This window comes from Myodes glareolus, chromosome 1 (genome assembly GCF_982192425.1).
Source record: "Myodes glareolus chromosome 1, mMyoGla1.1, whole genome shotgun sequence".
Lineage (NCBI taxonomy): Eukaryota > Metazoa > Chordata > Mammalia > Rodentia > Cricetidae > Myodes > Myodes glareolus.
Window position 1 is genome coordinate 115,244,749 of NC_142026.1, and position 26,017 is coordinate 115,270,765.

The window sequence follows — 26,017 nt, forward strand, 5'->3', positions numbered from 1 at the left end:
ATATGTAATTTTACTATGTTAAAGTTAAAACCTTCCTTTTTATTTGAGCAGAAAAGGGGAAATGGTGTGGGAAGTCCTTCTATATGTACTGCTTTTATTGGTTAGTGAATAAAGAAACTACTTTGACCTTTGATAGGGTAGAATAGAGCAAGGTGGGAGAACTAAACTGAATGCTGGGAGAAAGTAGGTGGAGTCAGTGGGATGGCATGGAGTCACTAGAAGAGACAGATGTGCCAGAATCTTGCTGGTATGCCACAACCTCATAGTGAGGCACAGATTAGTAGAGATGGGTTAATTTAAGATGTAAGAGCTAGCTAGAAATATGCTTAAACTATTGACCAAGCAGAATTGCAAATAATACTGCTTCTGAGGGATTATTTCAGGCCTGGGCAATCAGGAAACAAACAAGTGGCCTCAGCCAACAGGGCCTAGCTTGAGGTTCTAAAACCCCAAAGCCCACACCCAGTGACACACTTCCTCCAACAAGGCCACACCTCCCCCAACAAGACCACACCTCCTAATCCCTATTTAGTAGCAACACTACCTAATGACCAAGTATTCAAATACCACACGATATCATTTGATCCATAAATTCAGCAAAGGAATTAACTATTTCAGAAAATCTTCCATGTCTTAGTAAAGTTATTAAGGATGGGGATTTGGGGTGACAAGAGCCTTGTTGGGGGGAACAGCAAGACTTGCCGAGTACAGGTATGTGTATTTGGTAGTGTGTTAGCTACTGTTATCATATTTGTGACAAAATAGCAGACAAAAGCCACTTAGAGAAGGAAGGGCTCGCTAGGAACACAGTCCACCCGTGAGGAGAATGAGTGACAGGGGTGGTCCGTTCTTGTCACTCTCGTGGCCGCAGTTCACAAGCAGAGAGAACGTTGGAGTCATCTTCCGACTTCTTTTCCATTTCACCCCAGCTTACAGGATGGTGTCGTCCACAGTCACATGAGCCTTCTTCATGTTGAACATCCTAGAAACAGTCTCACAGACCTGGTTGATGGGTGTGTCGCCTTGTGATTCCAAATCTAGTCCCGTAGACAAGGACAACTGCCACAGTCAAGATCTTCATGGCAAATCTATTTGCCAGAAGTTGTTAGGAGTGGAAAGGCTATGAAAAGGCAGAATCTCTGCCCTCAGGGTACTGAGGTTCTTGGGAGAGAGACGCAGTTAAGTTTTTATATCAAGTGCAGTGTAGAGAAGCTGAGAGGGAAGCAAGGAGCCATGAGGAGATGTATCAGGGAGCAGAGAGGCACTGTATCGGGGTTCAGCTGTCTTGGGTAGACCCCATAAGAGAAAAAGATGCAGAGCAATGTTTTCTGTGACTCTGTGTTTATGTTCCATTGAGCAAACTACTGCTTCCCAGGAGGCTGAGAATCAACATGTGAGAAGGAAATGCCTTTGGCTTAGTGTAATTTCCTCCTGCAGAAGTCTCGCTCAGAGTCTGCTAGGTGGGGAATCCGGGAGATAGCCCTCAGCATTGCCTTTTCTCATCTCTTAATTTTGTTTTACTTTAGGACAGTGGTTTGTGGGTTTTTCCCTAAATTACATCTCTCTTTATGTCTGTCTCTGTCTCTCTTGGGAGACAGAGGAAGAGAGAGAGAGAGAGATCCGCAGGATTTGTTCCTTCCACCACCAAGATCACAGAGATTAAACTTGGGTTGTCAGGCTTGGCAGCAAACCCCTCTACTTGCTGAGACATTTCAGCAGTTCTGTGACAAAAACAAAACAAAACAAAACCCCCACAATTTTACACCAAATTTTACATTCCTTGCAAAAGGCTTTTATATGAGGCCTACACAAATGGAGAACCACAGGCCAAGCCTTGGCCTTTATTTTAAAAAGCTGCATATTTGTTTTGCTTTCCGACTCTGTGCTTGTGTCTGTAACACTTTTGCAACCATTTTCTGCTCCTTCATAAGGAAAGCCCACTTGATCCGGTCATGGACACACTTGGCACACATGGAGCCGATAGGCCCTGCTGACATACTTCTTTGACTTAAGACCCCTGGAAGTCTGCCTGGGCACACACCACATGCCGATTTAGGTGCTTTCCCAACCTTCTTGGTATAAAGGTAAACAATCCTGTTGCCAGGGGTTCGAGGCAGCCTAGTTTTGTTAGAGGCTGTATTGTAGGAAAGCCTGCAATGGTATGTCAAACACTGGACCATTCTGAGAGCCTTTAAGCACCGTTCCTGGAAGAGGAAAAGGAAAAGGGCTATTTTTTTCTCATTTTCCATACTAAACCCAGTTCCCACTCCCTCCCTTCCTCCCTCTTCCTTCACCCCACCCCTATCCACTCCTCAGGGAGAGCAAGGCTTCACATGGAGAGTCAACAAAGTCTAGCACTTGACTTTGAGGCGCGGCCAAGGCCCTCCCCATTGTATGTAGGCTGAGCAAGGTAACCTTCCAAGGAGAATAGACTCCAAAAAGCCAGTACAAGCAGTAGGAATAAATCCTGGTCTCATTGCCAGTGACCCCACAATCTGCTCCAGCCATACAACTGTCACCCACATTCAGAGGGCCTAGTTTAGTCCATGATGGTTCCTTTCCTGTCAGGCAGGAGTTGATGAACTCCCATTAGCTCAGGGAAGCTATTTCAGTGGGTATCTCCATCATGGTATTGATCCCTTTGCTCATATTACTGATCCTCTCTCTCTTCAACTAGACTTTGGGAATTCAGCCCAATGCTCCTCTGTGGGTCTCTGCCTCTGTTTCCATCACTTGCTGGATAAAGGTTCTATGATGACATTTAAGATAGTCATCAGTCTGACTAGAGAGCAAGGCCATTGAGGCATCCTCTCCACTATTGCTTAGGGTCTTTTCTGGGGTCATCTTTGTGAATTCTTGGGAATTTCTCTAGTGCCAGGTTTCTTGCTAGCCCCATAATGACTCCATCAATCAAGATATCTCTTTTCTTGTTTACCCTCTCTTTCCTTCCCCATCTTGACTATCCCGTTTCCTCAAGTTCTTTTCCTCCCTTGCTTTCTCTCCCTCTTCTGCCCTTCTGTCCTCCCTCTTCCCTCCACTCCCACGCTCCCAATTTTCTCAGGATATCTTGTCTATTTCCCCCTTCCCAGGGTGATCTATGTATGTTTGTTTCTTTTGGGGTTCTCCTTGTTACCTAGTTTCCTTGGGTTTGTAGACTATGGGCTCCATATCCTTTTCTTATGTCTAACATCCATTTATGAGTGGGTACACATCATGCACATCTTTCTGTGTCTGGGTCACCTCACTCAGGATGCTTTTTTCTAGTTCCACCCATTTGCATGCAAATTTCAAGGTGTCATTGTTTTTTGCTGTCAAGTCGTATTCCATTGTGTAAATGTACTACATTTTCTTTATTCATTCTTCAGTTGAGGGGTATTTAAGTTGTTTCCAGGTTCTGGATATTATGAATAATACTGCTATGAATATAGTTAGGAAATGTCTTTATACTATGATTGAGCATCCTTTGGGTATTTGCCCAAGAGTAGTATTGCTGGATTTGAGGTAGGCTGATCTCCAATTTTCTGAGAAATCACCATACTGATTTCCAAAGTGGCTGTACAAGTTTGCACTCCCACCAGCAATGGAGGAGTGTTCTCCTTACTCTATCTATCTATTACTATACCAATGACAGTCGAAGCTATCATTGATGTTTTTGATCGTAGCCATTCTGACTGGTGTTAGATGGTGTCTCAGAGTCGTTTTGATTTGCATTTTCCTGATTGCTAAGGATGTTGAATATTTCCTTAAATGTTCTTTGGCCATTTGAGATTCTTTTGTTGAGAATTTTCTGTTTAGTTCTGTGCCCCATTTTTTTAAAAGTGGATTATTCGATATTTTGATGTCTAGTTTCTTGAGTTCCTTGTATATTTTGGAAATCAGACCTCTATCTGATGTGGTGTTGGTGAAGATATTTTCCCATTCAGTAAGCTGCCTTTTTGTCTTATTGACTGTGTCCTTTGTTTTACAGAAGCATTTCAATTTCAGGAGGTCCCATTTATTTATTGTTTCATTCAGTGTCTGTGCTACTGGAGTTATATTTAGGAGGTGGTTTCCTGTGCTTATGCATTTAAGGCTACTTCCCATTTTCTCTTCTATGAGGCTCAGTGTGGCTGGATTTATATTGAGGTCTTTGATCCATTTAGATTTGAATTTTGTGCATGGGGATAGATATGGATCTATTTTCATTCATCTACATGCTGATATCCAGTTATGCCAGCACCATTTGAAGATGTTTTCTTTTTTCCATTGTATAATCTGTCCTTATTGTATATCTGCAATTCTTTAGTGTTCAGGAGCTCTTTTTAAAATGCTAAGTGCTTCTTAAAACTTAAGTTGCACCTTTACTAGAGTATATACAATACCTCCTGCTTGCCCTACCCAGTCCAGCATGGCAGAGCGACTTGCACCTCTGAGTCCCACACACCGCATCACTTCCAGGCACACAGCCAGTCCACGTTGCCACCAAGCAAGCTGCAGCATGCTGCTCACAAACCCCATCCAAATGCTTGGTTTCCCGAAAGAGTCAGAGTTTGTGCCAGGAGCATGGCTGGGAAACTGCCATTTTGAAACCCAGCAGCTGCCACTGCTGTATTAGTAAGACCATTCTTAAAGGAGCTGCAGCATGCCACCCCAAGCAAAGCCCATTTAGAAATATAATTTTAGCTTCTTTGTCAAAAATCAGGTGTTCACAGTTGTGTGGATTAATATCTGGATCTTTGATTTGATTACATTAGTCCTCCTTTCTGTTTTATTCCAATACCAAGCTGTTTTCATTACTGTAGCTCTATAGTAAGCTTGATGTCAGGGATGGTGATGCCCCTAAATGTTCCTTTATTTTTCAGGATTGTTTTGTCTATCCTGGGTTTTTTGCTTTTCCATATGTAGATGAGTATTGTTCTTTTGAGGTCTGTGAATAATTCTGTTGGGATTTTGATAGGCTTTGCATTGAATTTGTTGATTGCTTTTGGTAGGATTGCCATTTTTATTATGTTGATCCTACCATTCCAAAACCATGGGAGATCTCTCCATTTTCTGATATCTTCTTTAATTTCTTTCTTCAAAGATTTAAAGTTCTTGCCATACAGGTCTTTCACTTCTTTGGTTGGTGCTACAACAAGATATTATATGTTATTTGCAGTTGTTGTGAAAGCTGATGTTTCTCTGAGTGCTTTCATTGCTTTCTGAGTCCCTTCATCATTTGTTTATAGAAGGGCTACTGTTTCTTTGACTTGATCTTGTGTTCATCCACATTTCTGAAGGTGTTTATCATCTGTAGGAGATCCCTCATAGAATTTTTGGGGGTCACTCATTTATACTATCATATCGTCTACAAATAGCAAAAGTTTGACTTTTTCCTTTCCAATCTGAATCCTCTTGGTCTCCTCTTATTTTCTTATTGCTCTAGCTCAAACTTTGAGTACTATATTGAATAGATATGGAGAGACTTGATGTGGGAGTCCCCTCTGTGTGCTGTGATTACCATTAATGAATTAAGAAACTGCTTTGGACCTATAGCAAGGCAGAACTTAGGTAGGCAGGGAAAGCTAGGCTGAATGCTGGGAGGAAGAAGGGTGGAGTCAGAGAGATGCCATGGAGCCGCCAGAGTCAGACATACCAAAACTTTGCTGGTAAACCACTGCCACAGGGTGATACACAGATTAATAGAAATGAGTTAAATTAATATGTAAGAATTAGCCAATAAGAAGCTAGAGGTAATGGACCAAGCTGTGATTTAATTAATACAGTTTTTGTGTGATTATTTTGAGTCTAAGGTAGCCAGGTGGCCAGACACCAACAAGCAGCCCTCCCTCCTACAATTGACACACCAACGTGGTGAACTAAATCTATGTAAACCCTGAGAAGGTTTGGAAAGGAACTCTAGATACCAAAAAAAACAAAGTTTAGCCACATATTTTTTCCAAATGTGCTTTGCTTGGGGTGGCATGCTGCAACTCCTTTAAGAATGGTCTTACTAATTAAGTGGTGGCAGCCGTGGGGTTTCAAAATGGCAGCTTACAGACCATGGGCTGTGCTCCTGGCACAAACTCTGACTCTTTTGGGAAACCAAGCATTTGGATGGGGTTTGTGAGCAGCATGCTGTGGCTTGCTTGGTGGCAACGTGGACTGTTTGTGTACCTGGAAGTGGGGTGGTGTGTGCAGCTCAGAGGTGCAAGTGGCTCTGCCATGCTGTACTGGGCAAGGTAAGCCGGAAGTACCATATATACTCTAGTAATGGTTTTAAGAAGTTTTAAGAAGCACTTAGCATTTTAAAAAGAGCTCCTGGACAGTAAAGAATTACAGCTATGCAATAAAGACAAATCTAGATGGAAAAGAACTCTAAATGGGTCACAGTGTTGGATAAATGTACATAGGCTTGGGAGAGAAAAGAAAACAAGTATAGAGAGTTGGAAAAGAAGTAAATAGTTTTTAAAAAAGTAAGTCTTTAAAGAGACAGAGTACAGATAGTCATAGATTAAAAGGAGAAAAATAATAAGTCACGTAAAGATGGAATATGCACAGAGAGTCTGAATTATGTATATTGTATTTTCTTTGAATTTTTTGACTGTGAAGGAGCTAAGTACAGAGAGACATTTCAATGTATGGACTGCTATGTTAAACCAATATAAAGGCGTCTTGATTCCAAAATTTGAATCTAAGGATATGTTATTTTGGAAAAGAGGTTCTTCTTTTCTTTCCACAAAGGATGAGAACCTGTGCATTCATTCCAGGCTAATATGGTTTGATAGAGCATGATTCCCTGAAAGGTTGCCATGAACACCCTCAAAAAATTACTTCGCCCAACTGCTGACTGAGATGAACCTAGCACATAGGATACACCATGAAAGACCTGATTAATAGCATCCCCAAACAGCAGGAAGAAGTTTGGACAGAACTGCATTCATATTCCCAAATATTGTCTATAAATTTTTGTTTACATTTAAAGGGGGATAATGCTATAGAGATGGATACTTTGCATTGGTATTGATCTTGGTTTATTGATACAAATTTAAGGTCAATATTGTTATATGTATATTTCTGCTCTTAATTAAGGTAATTTGTGCAACTCATTTAAAAAATGTACTGTATAAATAAGAAATACAGGTTAATAAATAATCATCTATAATAGTCAAGTTTGTAGTCATGTTAGTCAGGTTTTCTAGATATATAGAAATATATTTCAGTTAGATAGATTATTCTTCAAATCTTTCAGAGACCTTTAAAATATGGCATTTAATATGCTTTAGGAACTTAAGACTTTTCATGACAGTGAGACACATCTGCTCCTGGCAGCACCAATCTACTTCAGGAGGAAGATGGGCATCGAAGAGGCTCCTTACGGAGTTGGCTAGTCATTTGGGCAAGAAACTGCTCTTACCTGGATTGCTTAACTGGACATGCAGGACTAATAGAGAAATGACTGCTGAACTTGCCTAAAGGTGAGACAATCTTTTGGGCTTCCTGCTTCATGAAAGAGTCTGCCCGACAGATTCAGGACACAGAAGAAAGTAACTGGTGAACTACCAATATAGGTGGGACTGTCTTTGAAATTTCTTGCTTTGTGGAAAAATCTGCTGGATATTATGGACTGTAGGCTGAAGATGGATTCTCCAATGATACAAAAGAACTTTGGGTGACTGTCCAGGCAGCAAGATGTCTTTGTCAATTCTGGAGTTTTGGAAGTTGCTTATAATGTACTTTCTGTTTACTTAGGTATTATTATATCCTTCTGGGGTAAGTGATGGAGTTGAAGAATTTATAGTTATAGCTATAGTTTCTTTAGTTATGATAAAATATAAAGTAGATATAAATATTGTAACTGTAATTCTTCCTTGATACCTGTTTTGTTATATGTAATTTTACTATGTTAAAGTTAAAACCTTTCTTTTTATTTAAACAAAAAAGGGGAGGTGATGTAGGAGTCCCCTCTGTGTGCTGTGATTACCATTAATGAATAAAGAAGCTTCTTTGGACCTATAGCAAGGCAGAACTCAGGTAGGCATGGAAAGCTAGGCTTTTGTAGGACCACTAGGTTCAGGTGTTACCATATTGCTCTTTAGGTTATTGAATGCATTCTTGCATTGGCACATACTTATCCATTCCTCCAAGGTACAGGTGGAGTCTGTGTTTCAGGGGGATCTCTCTTTCTCCAAGTGGTGTAGGCAGGACCTGTGGCTTAGATGGTCACTCTTCCTCTTGGTGCAGGTATGGCCTGTGCCTCTGGTAGTCACTGATGTCGCTCTAAGGGCTCCTCTCCAGGTGCAGACAGGACCAAAGTTCTTGTGGTTGGTTTCAGGTGCAGTGGGGGATGGTTACAGACGTGGGGAGGTTGCTTCAGGGTCTCTGGAGTTTGGTTTTTGGGAGTGGGAAAAGGGAAGTTCCTCCATGGGCTAGGGCCTGGAGAGCAGGGTCGTCCAGCTGGGAACCCAGACACATCTCCAGGGTCAGTCAGGGCCAAGGCTCCAGTGGTCAGAGATGCAGTGGCAGATGTCTATGGCTGTGGACAAACTGGTCCTAGGTCCCTGGGGCCTAGCTAGGTGGGTGTAGCGAATGGGATGTACCTCCAAGGCCTAGGTTCCAGAGTGCTTGCCCCTGCAGCTGTGAACCCAGATACTTACCTCTCCAGGGGCAGCCAGGACCAAAGTTCAGGTGGTCAGAAATGCAGTAGGAAATGGTTGTAGGTGTGGGAAGATTGCTCCCACATCCCTGGGGCCTAGCTGGGTCACAATGGCTAATTTCTAATTCTGTCATTCCTTAGGCTTGGTAGTTTATTTGACTGTGTAAATAATAATTTGGAAAGATCCCTCCTTTATCAATTGGAGTACTTGATTCTATTGATATGCTCATTCAAGAAAAACAGGTTAAGTATCCGGCACTTTAATACTGTCAGTGTCCAGGATAAGGAGTTGTGACTATCTCTTCCACTAATAATGATTAATAAAGTAATTTTCTGGGAGGGGGGAGGAACTTGAACTTCCCACAGGGCAGGAAACCCTGACTGCCCTAAGGGACGAAGAGGGAGGAGGAGAGGGAGTGGGGGGAGTGGGAGGGTGTTGGGAAGAGGGGCGGAAATGGAAACTTTTATAATTTAATAAAATTTACTTTCAAAAAAAAAAAAGAAAAAAAAATGCAACACATCTTTAAAAAAAATAAAGTAATTTTCTCTCTCTGTTTTATAAAAAGCACCTTACTATTAGGTACTTACTGTTTTAAACCTTATAGTTGACAGAAAGAAGAAATTCATATTCTTAAATACAAGTGTTTTTCATAGCTCATACTGACATTTAAAAATTATTTAATTTATGCTTATGGGTGTTTTGCCTGTATGTATGTCTGTATAACACATGCATGTAGTACTTGTAGAGATCCAGAGCGGGCGTTGGAGTCCCTGAAACTGTAGTTATAGACAACTGTAAACTGTCACGTGGGCGCTAGGGATAGAACTTGGGGTCTCTGGAAGAGCAGCCAGTGTTCTCAACCACTGATCTATTTCTTCAGTACCGTAATAATATTTTCAATTAAAGATGACACCATGGGGTTTTTACTAACCTGAATTTTTCTTGTCCTCTCTTTACTTGAAAAACTTCAGTATCTACAACACGAAGTAATTTGCTTTATCTCATTATATACACAAACTTGTTCAAGTGGACTTGTAGATGAGAGAGCTGGTAGAAGTTAGAGTAAGGTTGTACCCCATTTCGTTCTTAGAATAGGCCCATCAGTAGCTTACAGTTCTCATAATTTGAAGTTGTCTGGTACAATTCTATTTTCTACATTATCATGTTACTCATTTGGTGGTTGATTTATGCCAGCTGATTATTTAAATGAATATAATTTTAAAAAATGCATAAAACTTATGAGTTCAAGTCTTTTATAGCAGTCTCCTCAGAGGAATCTTGCTTCAAACATTACTCTTTCTACCTATCTTTTTGTATACTTCTTAGAGAATCATTTTCAAGTACATTTATTTACTTTCTTTTGTGTTTTATTTGGAAAATGTAAAAACGCTTGTGTGAACACACAGAGACAGGCAAAATAAATAAATAAATGTGATTTTAAAAAGCAAGACACACATTATAATATAATACTAACACTTCCTTTCCCATGCTCAGGAATGCCTTCTGCATTCCCAGCACACACTCTGGCACTGAGCCCGTGACGCTCTTTATGTGAACAAAGAGGGAAACACAAAGTGACCAATGACGGTATATCCTGTAACATTCTGTATTTGCATATGATTTTTGTCCCTAAGACTGGATTATTGTATGTTTACCCTAAGTTATGATGGAGTACCTTGATTTCATATCTTTCATAGATTTGATGGCTTCCAGAGCTACATGGTTGATGACAAATGACTCCAAGGGTAAATAAAGGCCTCTCAAGCCTGCAGCCCATATGTAGGAGAGAGACTGCTCCCAAAGTTGTCCTTCTGACCTCCCTACATGCACACACACACACACACACACACACACACACACACACACACACACGCCAAATGAACCAACGTAATTTTAAAAAATTCCGACATTGGTTTAGAGGCAATCTTTAGGCTGATACTTTCCTCGCAGGATCTGAGGCCTTCATCCTTGTAATTGCCCCTGTAGTCCACGAGATGGCAGTGCAGCATAGCAACTTGCTTTGGGGTCCTTTAAACCTCTGAAATCCTGCTTTAAATAAAAATAACAGAATTTTCAAAGAATCATTCTTGTTAAACATTAAATGTAAAATAGTCTCTTTTAAAAAAATTTAACAACCTTTTCCTGTTTAGAATACTATGAGCATAAATCTACTGGAATAATGTTTTGTAAAGAAATCATTTTGCCATTGGCTAAATTTTAAAATTCTTCTAAAATACACACTTGTATTTCAGATTTATGTCATGTCAGATGAACGAGTAGATACAAAAAATTTTTGGAAATAAGTCATTTGTTTACTAACACTTTAAGCCTCGATCATATGTGAGAGATATACAAAATTAGTTATTTGATGAGAATGTTGCCAAAATACTATTACAGCTATACTTAAAATATCTATTTAATATGCAGCATCAAGCTATTAATTTAATAAGTTTCTTCTAAGCAGATCTTTAAAAAATTGATTATGATGAGCTAAGAATTATTCTACAGATAAAAGTGAAGATTTATTTTCTTCCTTGAAAGAGTGGTAACATAAATAAATTTCATGTTTAAATCAAAATGTTTGGAAACACAGTTAATTTTTTTATCAAAAATTCAACTGTATAAAAGGAAAGGGGTGTGGTGTTGCAAGGTTGTCTGCTGAATTTTTTAATTTTACCTTTTGTTTGCATATGTAAATAAGATGCTTAATGTATTTGAATTTCAAGCAAATACACCCAAGATGTACAACTTTTCCTAAGCCGGAAAGGTGAACTCTAGAGAAGGTGCCGTGGGAAGAATAATGCCAACCACTCCACAGTGATGACAACTTTACGTAATGAAAGATGAAATAAATGAACCGCTGATCACATTCCAAACCAAAGACGGTGGACTAAGCGTCAGAGCTACAAGAATCTGGACTGTAATTTGAACTGCAAACTGCGGATAAGAACGTCTCCAACTCAAAATGATGTATTTCCAGTTAAGGTCAGGACAGGAACATGTACACAGCTGAGACCAGTGTTTATCTGCTTGAGCAAACCTTAAAGCTGAGTTGTACATTCCTTCCTCTGAAAGATCTTTTTAAAATCAGTTATCAGATTAACTGAATGGCGTGTTCTGTGGTAGAATATTGTGGCTCTTGTATCTTTAGGACACAGACCTCTTAAATCCAGCAACTGTGAGGGAAAGGTATCTTTTCTGACAGAGAATGGAATCGTCCCCCCACCCCTGAATTTTGCACCATTTTATTGCAGTTTGCTTGAACAGGGTTTCCCAAGAAGTCGCCAAAAGATGCCACTGCCTAGGCCTGTAAAAAAAAAAAAAAAAAACATAAAAAACTGCACATGGTCGTGCATTATGCCATCTTATTATATGTTTATCTTCTCTGCACTTTGCAAAGCAAAGGATGTGGTATTGACAACTTTAGGCTTGATGCAGTAGAGGAAAGACACATTAGCTGCAGTGATTTCCTTCTGTGGCTAATTCCTCTTTCCGGTTGTTTAGAAGGCTTTTCAGTAATGTGGCTATTTCAGGACACAAGGGGCCTTCCAGGCAAAAAGGGAGAGAGTGGCTGAGCTGGGCAGGGTCAAGATGCTGGGACCCGCTCCCCAAAGAAGCCCCTTGAAAGGCCGAGCGGTACTAAAAAGCCTAGTTATGGTGCTAACGCTATTAAAGAAGGTAAGAGTTTTAGTTTCTCTTCGTCTTCTAATTTTGCAAGCGGTCTGAGTTATCAAAAGATGAAATGTGAGCAGGAGATTGGAAGTCTGTGGAGCTGAAAGCCTCCTTATGTGAGGAAAGCATCCCCGTGTGAGAAAAACATCCCTATGTGAGGATGAGGAATGCATCCCTATATAAGGAAACCATCCCCGTGAGAGGAAGGCATCCCCGTGGGAGGAAAGCATCCCCGTGGGAGGAAAGCATCCCCGTGGGAGGAAAGCATCCCCGTGGAAGGAAAGCATCCCCGTGGGAGGAAAGCATCCCCGTGGAAGGAAAGCATCCCCGTGGGAGGAAAGCATCCCTACGAGGATAGCATCCCCGTGTGAGAAAAACATCCCTATGTGAGGATGAGGAATGCATCCCTATATAAGGAAACCATCCCCGTGAGAGGAAGGCATCCCCGTGGGAGGAAAGCATCCCCGTGGGAGGAAAGCATCCCTACGAGGATAGCATCCCCACGTGAGGAAAGCATCCCCGTGTGAGAAAAACATCCCTATGTGAGGATGAGGAATGCATCCCTATATAAGGAAACCATCCCCATGTGAGGAAACCATCCCCGTGGGAGGAAAGCATTCCCGTGGGAGGAAAGCATCACCATGGGAGGAAAGCATCACCGTGGGAGGAAAGCATCCCCGTGGAAGGAAAGCATCCCCGTGGGAGGAAAGCATCCCCGTGGGAGGAAAGCATCCCCGTGGGAGGAAAGCATCCCTACGAGGATAGCATCCCCACGTGAGGAAAGCATCCCCGTGTAAGGTGTTAAGCTTTATGAACAAACCTGAATAGTAATGGCCAATCAGGTGGCACCTCCGTGACCAAAGGACTTTATAACAGAAAATTAACGTGAGCCATTCTTTAAACCAGAGCTGTAACTCTGAACAGTGACAATGCTCATGTCTTTCTGTACATAGAAGAGTCCCGTACCTACGGCTGTGTCTGGTCGATCTGGCTATGTCATTTCCACTCCTGCTTTAATAATGTCAAAACTGTCCGTTTTAAAAGCTAAATGAGTTTTATAATTATGAAGGGAATACATTTTTGTAGTAAAATAGCTGGAAAATATATAAAAGAGGATGAAAATGATGCTATGTAATTGAAGCCTACCAGCGTATTCATTTACATATTTTAATTATCATACAAGAAGAAGTTTTAGCCCTGAGTTCTCATTTAAGAGTTGTATCATGACAAATTTTCAGGTTATTGAAGGTATTTTGGAAGCACTTTGACGATGACTGTATAATATGCTATTACATGAATAAAGCTTTAAAGTAGTTAATTATAAGCCACCCACTGAACTTGCTGCTTATTGCTGCAGTTTTACACCGTAAATGGCATTGCAATGAACTCTTTGCAGAGGATCCATGAGCCTATACCAAATTATTACTTTAGAATCAGAATTAGGGATGAAGAGATCAATTATACTGCTCTTGCAGAGGACCTGAGATCAGATTCCAGCACCCACGTTACAACTGCATGTAATTCCAGTTCCAGGGGATCTACCACCCTCTTCTGGCCTCTGTGGGCACTGCAGCCATGTGAACAAGTTCACACACAAGACATACACACAACACTTCAAAAATAAAATCTTTAGAAGCAGAATTATTATTCAGTGACTAGGAATGTTTTTCACAATTTGTCAATATGATTTCTGGAAATTAATACAAATTTATCTTCTTGTAAATAATAGATGCATGCTATTTTAGTGAGCATTGAGAATTAACACTGACAGTGTATTTTGTCAATTGTATAGATTACAAAGCAAAATATTGTAATGTTATTATATTTTATCTACTAGTGAGTGTGGTAAATTTAATTTTTTCTGTAAGTGGCATTTCCCTATAAGACTTCTTCATATTTTTTCTTCATTAGTACGTGATTTTCAGAGCATTTATCATATAAGGAAAGCTGCTTCTTGCTAACAGTCTTTCCTTCTGTTGCTGTGAGTTTGTTTGCAGCTTCACACTCAGCTTTCTAACACGCAGGAAACGTGTGTTACATTATCTTTTCCTTTATAAGCAATGTCTTGACTGCCTTTATCTAAAAAAAATCCCTTCTTACCTTCACGCCAGTTACAAAATTTTTATTTAGCATTTTAGAATTTTCGTGTTGTTAATTTTATTCTTTATTAAGTCTACCAGTGTGATGTAAATTGAAGCCTCACAATGCACTAGTATTTTTTATTAAAATAGAAATGTTTCAATTTCTTTTACTCTATCAGTCTATCTCAGTTCTGGTGTCAATACCACACCAATGGCATTATAATACTCTTCAGCATACCATCCTTCTTGTTTTGGCTCAAGTATTCCTGAACCATCCTCATCCATTCCACTCTAGGTAACACTCTATTACTATTGCTATTTTTATTTTGTTTTTATTAATATATGAGTTGAGTAAATTCAGAATGACCTATAAATAGTGCTGCATTTTTTAACCCAGGAATAGAAACTATTTCTAATTTTTCTACTTTTTTCTTATTCCCCTGGAGAAGTATATATTTCTGTAAGAAGAGAGCCTTTTTAGTTTATAGTTATTTCTAGATATTTGTACGTCATCTTGCAAGCCCCCGATTTATGTATAGATTTTTTTATTCATTTACTTGTTAAGCCATAAACTTTGCCACTTAATGTACTTGATGTGGGCCTGAAATTACATTATTGATAAGAAATAATAAGAGCTGCTTATGTAGAGAATGAAGGCCTATTGAAAGTAGGCTCCTATTATACAGTTAAAATGTAATGTAAACCTCTTTCTAAAATTACCTAACTTTTTCCTATGAATCTGAATTTTAGAGCTAAATCTGAGAAAATAAAACAATTCATTTTTGTAAATAATTTGACTATCATTAAAATAAAAGAGGAAATATGTGATTTTTTTAAAATTAAAATGTAGTTCCATGTATTTTTGATGTCAATATAGGTAAAATGTGACACCTAAGAAAATAGCATTGCAATTATTCATAAAGTATATTTTATTCACATGGGACTATAACCATGCAGAATAAAACCTAATTCTGTATTTAGTTAATCATATCTTTGTGAAAGAGATAATTTTTTTTTAAGTTAAGAAACAATTTTTCAAGTCGGACTTGGTGGTGCTCACTTTTAATCCTAGCACTTGGAAGGATTAGCAGGTGGATCTCTTTGAGTTCAAGGCCAGCCTGGTGTACAGAGCTAGTTTTAGGACAGCCAGGTCTACACAGAAAACCCATCTCAAAGGTACACACACACACACACACACACACACACGGAAGACAGAGAGAGAGAGAGAGAGAGAGAGAGAGAGAAAGAAAGATTATGACGGTTTTCCTGCTTTGTTTATCCTCGAACTCATGCCTGGATCTGTAACTGTGATATCAGATTCAAGATTTCTGTTTCAGTACTGTGAGAGAGCTTGGTATTAATCTTTCTCATTTCTTCATAGACTTTTGTGCCAAAAACGTAGCATCTAAATAAAGCAGACCTGTGTGCTTTGGTGTAGGAAGACACTGAGCCAATTAATTTGAGTTCCATTTGGAGACACTTCCTAATCTCTAGATCTAATAGATAAAAGCCATGTTGATGTCATAGTTCACAGCAAATAGTTTCAGCAATTATTAGTACCATGTAATAGCTAATTATTTATTATTTTACACATAATATGGAACATATACCAATAGTGATATGTTGTATAAATACATTTCAAAATATAGATATGTAGAGAAAAAGAATAGAGTTCAATTATGCAGGAAATTGTTACATGTGGGAAGAGGGAGCCGCACATAAAGGTCTAATTGCATTCAAATTCAGTATTTTCACTGATTCAAGTGCATTTGAATGCTTAAGCTTTATTTTCAAGAAATTTAAGTTGCTAAGAGAAATACAGCAAGTTACACTTGTAGGAAGTTTTGAAAAATAGAAAAACAAAAGTAGATTAGTTTTAACCAACATTTCTTCCTCTAATCTGTGGCTCCAGAATTCCAAAATAGCGGCCTGTGAAAATAAACAAAATTTCATTTTTGTGCACTTCATGAATCTTACCAGATTTACTTGCTTTGTTTTTTTTTTTTAAATTATTATTATTTGTGCTTGTCTTGGTTTTTAGAATCAGTTCTTATTCCAAAGGGTTGGAGAGATTCATCCAGCCTGCCCTGCCACTTAATTTGCTGCAGTGAGAACCTGTAACAAACCAAACTGAAAAAGAGCATCAGGAACAGGACAGCGCTGGAGGGAGACTCGGTTTGGAGCACTCTTGATCAGTGCGAGCCTCTCTGCCGATGTGCACCTATGATTTCATACGATTGGTGCATTTTGTCCTTGAAACAAAATCCTCTTAAACTTAATTATTGTGTCTTTTAGTGAGGATTTTGGAAGAAATCACCAACTTAGAAGCACGACTTTCCCCCAGGGGTCCCACTTTTATTCTCTGGAAGAAGGGAAGCCTGCCATAGGCAGCTAGACAACCTGTTTGCTTAAGGAACTTGGAGCTCTGGAATTGTCCCTTGAATTATCCAGGTGCCTGAGAATCCTTTGGAGAGGGAGAGAGCTAACAATCATAGTCTAGATAGCCTCGGAACTCACGTGCCTGCTTCTTGTCCTTTATGAACAAGGATCAATTGAAGATTCAGTCTTTTGGGGGGGGGGGGGGCTGAAGTCCGGTCCAGAGAGCTCATGTTGCAAGAAGCTTCTCTACTCCAGCTTCCTGTCATTTAGTCACTTCCTGTTTGAGCTTGTTTGGGCTGTTCCACCTAAAAGCTTGCCAAATTTAATAGCGGGCAAGTACAAGGCGCAATGATTTTTCATAAAGTCAGTACCGAATTTTCACCAAGTTAACACCCTTACGCTTCACACAGCCCCGAACGTGGTGGGTACTGTCCACCACAGTATCTGAGAAATGACCAGTCCCCTGAAGTCCTGCAGAACTGTCCTACCAGGGCCATTCTCGTGGAGAGAGAGCAAGTTTTGGGAATTAATATTCTTGTTAATTGTCTTCTTTCTTAACATTTTTTATATTAATTTGGAGAGTGCCTGATAGAGTTTTTATTTATTTTCCCTGCTGCTGAGATATTTTCCTTTTCAACCACAAATGGAGTCTTACACAGAATCGGTTTTGCTAGGATAGCAGACGCCTGTCTTGCAGGACATGTTTTAGAAAGCCGCTAAAAGGAGTTCTTGTTCGGTCTTAAAACGCATGCAAATGAATTGTAGTCAAATTAAGCCCTGAAAAAAAAAAAAGCCCTAAATATCCTGCTAATGAACGGGCATTCAGGCGCTAAAGACATTCCATCATGATGGGATTATAAAGAACTGCCCTTAATTAGGACTTGTAAAAGGCACTTTCAGGTAGAAATAAAGAGTGTAACGGTTGTTCAATTAGAGGTGAACATTCGTCTAGGAGGTGGAAAAGCCTTTCTGTGATAAGACCCAGAAATCTTGTTTTTCTGCTAATGCGATTTCATACATTTTTGTTGCCCGGTGGGCCGAGCAGCATTCCTGGTCCGTTGCCTCAGATGAGAATTGTTTGGCGTCATGTCACACATAACTGTCTTAGTCTTCATGCCGGGCAGTGAGCCGATCCCAAAGGCAGGGTACGCCGATTCGCTCTCTGCCTCCTCTTCAGTCTCTGTCGCCAACCTAGCATCCTTTTCACGTTTATTCATGAGCTCATCGCACCGGGAAGGGAAAATTTATTTGCATTATAACACTGCATTTAAAAGCTGTAAATTACATGGAGCTATAAATCCTGCCTTTGGGTGAACACTACCTCATAAAATCTGTGTGTTTGCGTGCCCACGTGAGTGTGCAACCTTTGGGTTTGGACTTCTGTTTTCTGCATCTTACAGGCCTTTGATTTTTCAGCGTGGTGAAAGTCAGCGGCTAGAGCAGTGGAAAGTTTGCTTCAGTCTAAGCGCACAGGAAACAGCGAGGACTTGTTTAAAACAAGCAGGCATTGTGTGTGGACCAGGGTCCGGCCTCTTGGGTACCTCACATCCAGCTTTGCATCCTGGGGTATTTAGAAAGCACTGTGTACCCAGAACTTTAAGTCACTAAAATAGCAATTATTCTTGGTCAAGTATGTTCAGAAACCCAGAAGCTGGTCATTTCAGGAGAGTCTAAAACAGCAGTTCTCAGCCTTCCTAATGCTGAGACCCTTTAATAAGTTCCTATGTTGTGGTGATGCCCGACCACAAAATTATTTTTGTTGCTACCTCATAACTGAAATTTTGCTACTGTTATGAACTGTAATGTAAATATCTGTGTTTTTCAATGGTCTTAGGTGTAAGGATTGTTCAACACCCTTTGGGGAAGGGTGGCAACTCACAGTTTGAGAACCACTGGCCTAAAAACTTTTCTTGGGTTAACTGTACAAAGAGGTCACAATTCCTTGTCTCTTCCTTTATAAGGAGGAAAATCCTGGACACCTAATCTGTCCCTCAGATATGTACCCAAACTTGACCTTGCAGATGATCCGTGTGTCATTAGCATCCAGCAGTCCAGAATCCACCTGCTGTTCGGGGAACAGGCATTGACTGTTGTCTTCTGTGTCTTTGAACTACTGAAGTCAGAGTGGAGGCTGACCTAGGGTGGGGCTAGCCTAATGCTTACAGGCAAAATATACCTTGTATGTTGGAACTCACAAATTGTGCCTCTGCCTCCCAAGTGTCAGGAATATTTTTTAAAAATTCATTGCCGTCCAAACTATGCGTGGTAAGATCAGGAAGGAGAAGGCCAGAAAACCAGTATTCTCTTTTGAATACAATTCAATAACTCAATCCTTCTAAAATGATCTCCCCGGATCTGGGGTACTTGCTACACAGGCATAAAGACCTGAGTTTGTACCCCCAGACCCCCAGACCACTGTTAAAAAGATGGGTGAGGATTCCTACATGAGTCTATAACCCCAGCAATGTGGGTGGGGTTTAGAAACTGGGATCGCTAGAGCTTACTAGTTGCCAGCTTAGGTCCAGGTTCAGTGAGACACTAGTCTCAAGAGAATAAAGTAGAAAGTGATAGGGCAGGACACCCAACATCCTCTCCTACCCTCTGTGGGCACAGGCATGTTAATGTGTTCATACCTATTCACATATCATCCCTCTGCCCAACATACACACACACACACACACACACACACACACACACACACACACACACACCTTGAGATAACTTACATGTAACATGAGGGCCTGCTCATTGGGGTTTCTGTCCTGCCTAGTTCCCACAGCAGGTAAATCCCAAAGAAAATCACACAGAGGTCTACATAAGTTATAAACTAATTGGCCCATTAGCTCAGGCTTCTTATTAGCTCTTATAACTTGTATTAACCCATTATTCTTATCTATGTTAGCCACATGGCTCGGTACCTTTTTTGGTGGGGCAGATCACATCCTGTTTCTTCAGTGTCTGGGCAGGACTGTGGGAAGAGCTTCCTTCTTTCCAGAATACTCCTGTTCTCCTTGCCTGCCTATACTTCCTGTCTGGTTGTTCCTCCTATACTTCCTGCCTGGCTACTGTCCAATCAGCTTTTACTGAAAACATAACTGACAGAATACAGAATTGTCCCACACCACTTACATTATGTTTCATCACCATCCCCATTCCCCACCCCCACCATTACCAATCAAGCTGTCATAAAGCTGTTTTTCATTAGAAGCTGGGGGTAGGGGTAGAGCTCAGTCCACAGTCAACTCAGAGAGCATCTTCATAGCTAATCAAGTTGAAAGAGGCTTTTGTAAAACAAAGCCTTCCTAATAACACATTTGGCTTTTGTAACATGTCCCCAAAGACCCTGCCCCCTCAGTGCTTCCCACAGGTCCTGTCCTCAGCATTTGCTCCCCTTAGATGCATTGGCTCCCCTTCGCCACCTGAACCCATGAGGCAGGTTCCTGCCCCAGGCCCTTCTCCCTTCCCTTCTGCCTTGAACTTTTCCATACATCACTATGATGGGTACGTGTATCCCCTGCAGGATTTTACATAGGAGCTACCTTCCCAAGATGCTCTCCTTCTCGCACCTGTCAGCATGCAACTTCCTTTCCTGAGGAATTTCTCAATGGAAAAGAACAAGACAGGCAGAAACATTGCAGAGTGAGTGAAATCCTATAGGGCAGTCCATAGAATAAATACAACAAAACAACACATATGTTGTCCTTAGTCACAAGAGGCGCTGTCAGATCCCAGTGAGTGCACATTCTCAGGGCTTGATGGGCAAAGACCGGTCTCTAATGTATTAAAGCAGAACTGTGTGACAAGGAAATATAAACACACCGTGCCGACCGCTGTTTGTCACAGACGATTTGATGGTGTTGATCACTAAAAAGAGGGTTCTTGAGATGGGGCATCCACAAAGCCCTGGTTTTTCGGCAGCGTATAAAATGGGCTTTGGTGAAGCATGCATGCCTGTAATCCCAGAATCTGGGAGGTGAAGGTGTGTGGACAAACGTGGAGGTGGAAGGGGACTACAAGACCAGTGGTTCAGTGGTTCGAGGTCACCTTTGTCTACAAAGTACCTTTGAAGTCAGTTACAGCTACAGGAGACCCTGTCTCAAACAAACAGTGTTTCTTCACATGTGAGAAGAGACTCCCACACGCTCAGGTGGAGGAGCCTTACTTATACTGAATGTATGTTTGGGGGAGGATTGTTGAAGAAGACATAGGGGAGGGTGACCAGGAAAGAAGGGAGTGCTTCTCTCAGGGGCTGGAGTTCAGAGGTCAGGAAGGGGTGAAACTGTTCAGAACAGTCTGCTAAACTGAGAAAGTTGGAAAAGGTGAGGAGATTCCGGAGATGACACCGAGCTATAGGCCCTGTGTGTTTCTTCCTTGGAGAGGTGAATAGGACTGGGAACACATGGGCTGCGGGGTTGGTAGAAGGCCAGAAGTGTCCCCCAGCTACACAGGCAGTCTGGAGTGGTGCTCCCAGAAGCCAGGTCCCAAATATGGTTCAGGCTAAAGCTGTTTGGGGCAAGTCTAGAGGAAAAGGTGGCAATGGGGAAGGGATGCTGAGGTTTTGACAAGCTGTGGCTCCCTCCCTCCCTTCTGCCCCCTCTCTCTTTCTTCTTTTCTCCCTCCCTCCCTTCCTCTCTCTCCCTCCCTCCCTTCCTCTTTCTCTCTCTCTCTTTCTTTCTCCCTTCCTTCCTTCCTTCCTTTCTTTCCTTTCTCGCTCTCTCTTTCTTTCTGTCTGTCTTTCATTCTTCTCCTTCTTCCTTTTCCTTCTCCTCCTTCTCTTCCACCTCCTTCTCCTCCTTTGCCAGGTTGAAAATACTCTTAGATGGCTATTGTCTCCAAATCAACAGAACTTGTAAGTACCATATCACTCTAACTCCACAAAAAGTCTAGAGTCCCACTATCCTTTTCCAAGAAGAAACCAGGACTGTTTTCAAGAGAATTTTGGAAATCCCGCAGTGAGAAAACTGTATAAAGATCTTCTGTTCATCAGCTAGGGAGACAGAGAGCATCAGTTTAACCTTGATGTTGAGTTGTTTAGGTTCTGTTCTGACTTCTTGCCATCTTTCAACACTAGTGTCAACTGCAAGCGGTTTTCCTAAGGGTTAAGCTAGGACAACGTGAAAGCACAGGGGCATCTGTAATTATGATGAATGACATAGGAACTGAGCGTGCCAATAGATGCCAGTGCGGGGCAGAGTGGCAGGGCCTCAGGTGGAGGCCGTGTTGGGTGATACACAGTAGAAGGCTCTGGCTAGCAGCAGGTAATCCCAGTTCAGGGAACAAGCTGACTGGGACTCAGAAAGAGAAAACAGGTTTCGTCTTAAGTTGTGACGTTCGCCACAGATTTCAAATGCATTATAAGGTACTTTCCAGCTACAGTGCTGCTCTGTCATCTACAATAGTAAGAAATTTATGAAGCTCTCTCTATAGGGCTCAGATGGTGGGAGGGTATATTTCTCCTATCTATCTATCTATCTATCTATCTATCTATCTATCTATCTATCTATCATCTATCTATCATCTATCTCTGTTATCTGACCAGTTGAATGATCTATCTATCTTAGCTAATTTTACAAAAGAAAGAATTTACTTGGCTTCTCAGGGCCCTGGGCACACTGTTGGATTTTCACCCCCTTCCTGTCTGGTTTAGATTTCATTTTGCTTGGTTAGTAAGGATTAAGTAAGAGGACCAAAGACAATTTCTTTCTTGATAGATATGCTATTTGAGAAGGAAACAGAGCCTTCCCTGCATTTGCAGGTCTTCTACCACTTAGTTGGAAACTCAAACACATTCTGGAGTATTGTTGAGGCTAAAAACCAATACAATGCGTACCTTAAAAGAGAGAGGGGAGGGATGAGGGGAGACTACTCAGGACCCAGATGAGGTGACATAAATAAAAATGGCAGCTACTGAAAGACTGATGGATGGAAAAGCTAGATGACATTTACATTGTTCACAGAAAATCAAGAGACTCCTAGGATTCAGCAGTAAACCAACGAGAGAGACCTCAGTCTTTAGGGGTCTTCCATGGTGTCTGGTTCTCTTCTCCTACTCAATGAGTACCAGAAACTAAGAAGGAGGAGATGGAGTAGGCAGGGAGCAGCTGAGGGCTCAGAGGGAAGGCTCAGGGGAGCAAAGTCCCAGGAGACAATTAACCCCTATGAATTGTCTACCTGAACCAAGAAGTTTTTCTTTTCTTCCTTTTCCCTTTCTTTCTTTCTTTCTTTCTTTCTTTCTTTCTTTCTTTCTTTCTTTCTTTCTCTCTCTCTCTTTCTCTCTCTCTCTCTTTCTTTTCTTCCTTCCTTCCCTTCCTCCCTCTCTCCCTTTCTCCCTCCACCTCCCTTCCTTTCTAGACATTTGTCTAATTTTATTTTAAATTTTTAAGATTTATTCATTTTACTCCATGGCTATGGATATTTTGCCTGCCTGCATGTTTGTGTCTGTCAAACATGGTTATAAGCCTTCATGTGGGTGCTGGAATCAGACCTAGGTCCTTTGCAAGAATAACGAGTACTTTTAAACACTGAGACATCTCTCCAGCCCAAGAGTGAGCTTCATGGCTAAGCAGGAGACCACCCACGAGGCCAGAGAGCAAGATGAGTCCACCATCATCCCTCTCCTCTCATGTCTAATAAATTGCAAAACAAAATGAAAGGAGATGGCCGCTCTCTCCCAGGAGACTTTTCAGCTTTGGGTTTTATTCATATCTATCAGAGGGTAAGACTCGATTCCCAGGATAAATTCTATTGTTAGCAGCAGTAAACTGATGTGTGACAAGAGGAGAAATTCAGCCCGCAGCATCTCCACGGCCTCTTACAGTCGCGGCTGTCTCTGGCCATGCTACTCCCTGACTATAGGAGTAAAAGCAGTCCTGATGTGGGGCACACAGTTCTTAGACCTAAATTCAAGGCTTTCCCCAATGCTTTCCAAGCATAATAACCATCTAAGGCAAAGGAAATTCTGTTTACAGTAGAATGCCTGGTATTCTAGATAGAATCCAAAATCCTGGACTAATTTTTTTTCATTATTTCAAAACTTCATACTATGATAAGTCAGATTTATTTCTAAACCTGAAACTAAATTTGCCAGTTGCTGACTTTAATGTAATGATCATGTCTTCTTTGCCCATTGAAACTGTTTTGCCTAGATTACGTCTGAAGCAGTAATTTACCTCTGAGGTTCCTGACATCTCCAATCAGTCAGTCAGTCAGTCAGTATGTTCATTTCTCTTCTCTTTTGCTTTTTTTGGGACAGGGACAGTTGGTATATTCTGACTTCGGTTAGAGTTGTATCTCTGTGTGTATTTTGAACAATCAGGCTGGGAGTTTGATAGTGAGCCTTGTATCTGGCCCATTTTTACACCTTCTTGTCTAAAACAGCAACTTGCATGAAGGAAGCCCTGATGTACGCTCGGCGGATCGCATTCATCTGCCCTCTGGTGCACTGCACCAACTGTTCCGGCTTCTGCGCATCCTCGATTTCTGGGAAGCTCAGCTAATAGAGATTAAAACTCCACAGATTGCGGAGGGAAGATGAGACAAAACACACAGATTGGCTGAGTCTGGGAAAGGAGGCATTACAGATGGAATTGACATTGGCCAAACTCCAAACAACATAAAAATGTGGTAGAATTGATTAATTTTACCTAGAAAATAAACAAACTTAGTTTACCTCCCCCATTTAGTTATAGACCTACTGCTTTTGTCCCAGGCAAGGGTAGAGGCTGGTGGGCTTCTCTGGTCAGAGGTTAGAACTGTTTGATGGAGGAACCCCGGGTGGGGCTCATTTGAAAGGATTTAATACAGCCCGAGACTACACACAGCACTGCCCCATTTGGAAGAGTTGGCTTGGGCGAGGAAATGATCTTTTCTTCCCACATAATTACATATTTTATACAGTGTGTAGTACACATTTCGGTGTGGGAGGACAGAACACCGACAGGAAATGTGTCTCACTGCCTGGTGTCAGACACAGCTTTCTTTGCTTGGTGACAAAGGGGTCTAAAAAAAAATGCTATAGGCCACCACGGCAGAATAGGCACTGAGTGTTGAATCCACCGTTACTCTGTCTAGCATGGGAATTCCTTCATCAACAAGTAGCTTTGGAGTAGTTAGGGGCACAAGTGAGAAAACACTCCTGGAGGTGGAGCTTGAAGGAAGAGAAGGCTTGCAGAGGGGACAGCATCCTCTCAAGAGGTTTGTACTCAGTGTCACACTGCATCGCGTACATTAAAAGTGACATGCTATCATACTTAGGAATCCATCAGGTTCCTAAGGAGCAATGTAGATTCCCAAATGTATCTAAAATACTATTTTCTATGTGGACTTGAAAAAATAAAAATTTAAGGCCAAGTCATTATAGCTACAAACCGCTTTGGTGGGTTTTAAAATGCAGTTGAGGGTGGGAGACACTGTAAAGTGAAGAGGGCAAAGTTGGATAAACCTTAGTTTGCGTCTTCACAACCCCTGATGGATCTGCAGGAGATGGAAGTGGCCACACTAGTGTGGGATTTCACCAAAGGAATAGCATCGTGCAATGTGATGCCTATGATGTCACTAGATTACAGAAAATTCCCAGTTCCCATTATGGGAACACTGTGATCTGCATGGTTCGTCAGTAGCTGAAGCATCCTTGTGTTGCATATGACCATATAGCAGGATATGACCAACATGTTCTTGGCAGACAGGGCTCCAGGACATTTCCATTCCATGACCAGGCAAGCATGACTTGGAGGCATAAGTTCGAGCTGTTGTTTGTGTGGATTGGCCAAGCTGTACAACTGTGACTCCCAGCGTAGCCATGCGTCCCTGATCGCTCACCTCAGAGCTCTTTGGCATGAGTGTGGTACACAACAAGTCTCTGGCTTTGTGTTTTCACCCCACACGTCTCTTTCTCTTTATACATGAATGTTTGGACCAACTCAGTCTTTAAGGGAGGTTCTGCAAAGCTACATCAGGATCCAGCCCACCTGGCCTTGTTCGGAAGTAACCAAGCATCACATATCTATGCTTTCGGGAGGCAGTGGGGTGGTGAGGAAGACAAGACTGTTCTAGTAGCAAATCTTGGCTCTGCTGCTTCATGGTTATTTGAAGTCTGAAATGCTTTTCTCTCATGTTGCTAAATGCAAATGCATTTTTAAAATTACATTATTTATTTACTCGGTCTGTCTGTCTGTCTGTCTGTCTCTCTCTCTCTCTCTGTGTGTGTGTGTGTGTGTGTTGGTCAGTGGATAGCATGTGGGAGCTGGTTCTGTCTTCTTACTATCTGGAATC

At 41.3% G+C, this 26,017-nt stretch overlaps 1 pseudogene; it reads right to left on the reverse strand.

The window, feature by feature from the left end:
• Positions 1-1,841: 1,841 nt before the first annotated feature.
• LOC125394590 (large ribosomal subunit protein eL34 pseudogene) lies at positions 1,842-2,210 on the reverse strand (annotated as a pseudogene).
• Between the last annotated feature and the right edge of the window lie 23,807 nt (positions 2,211-26,017).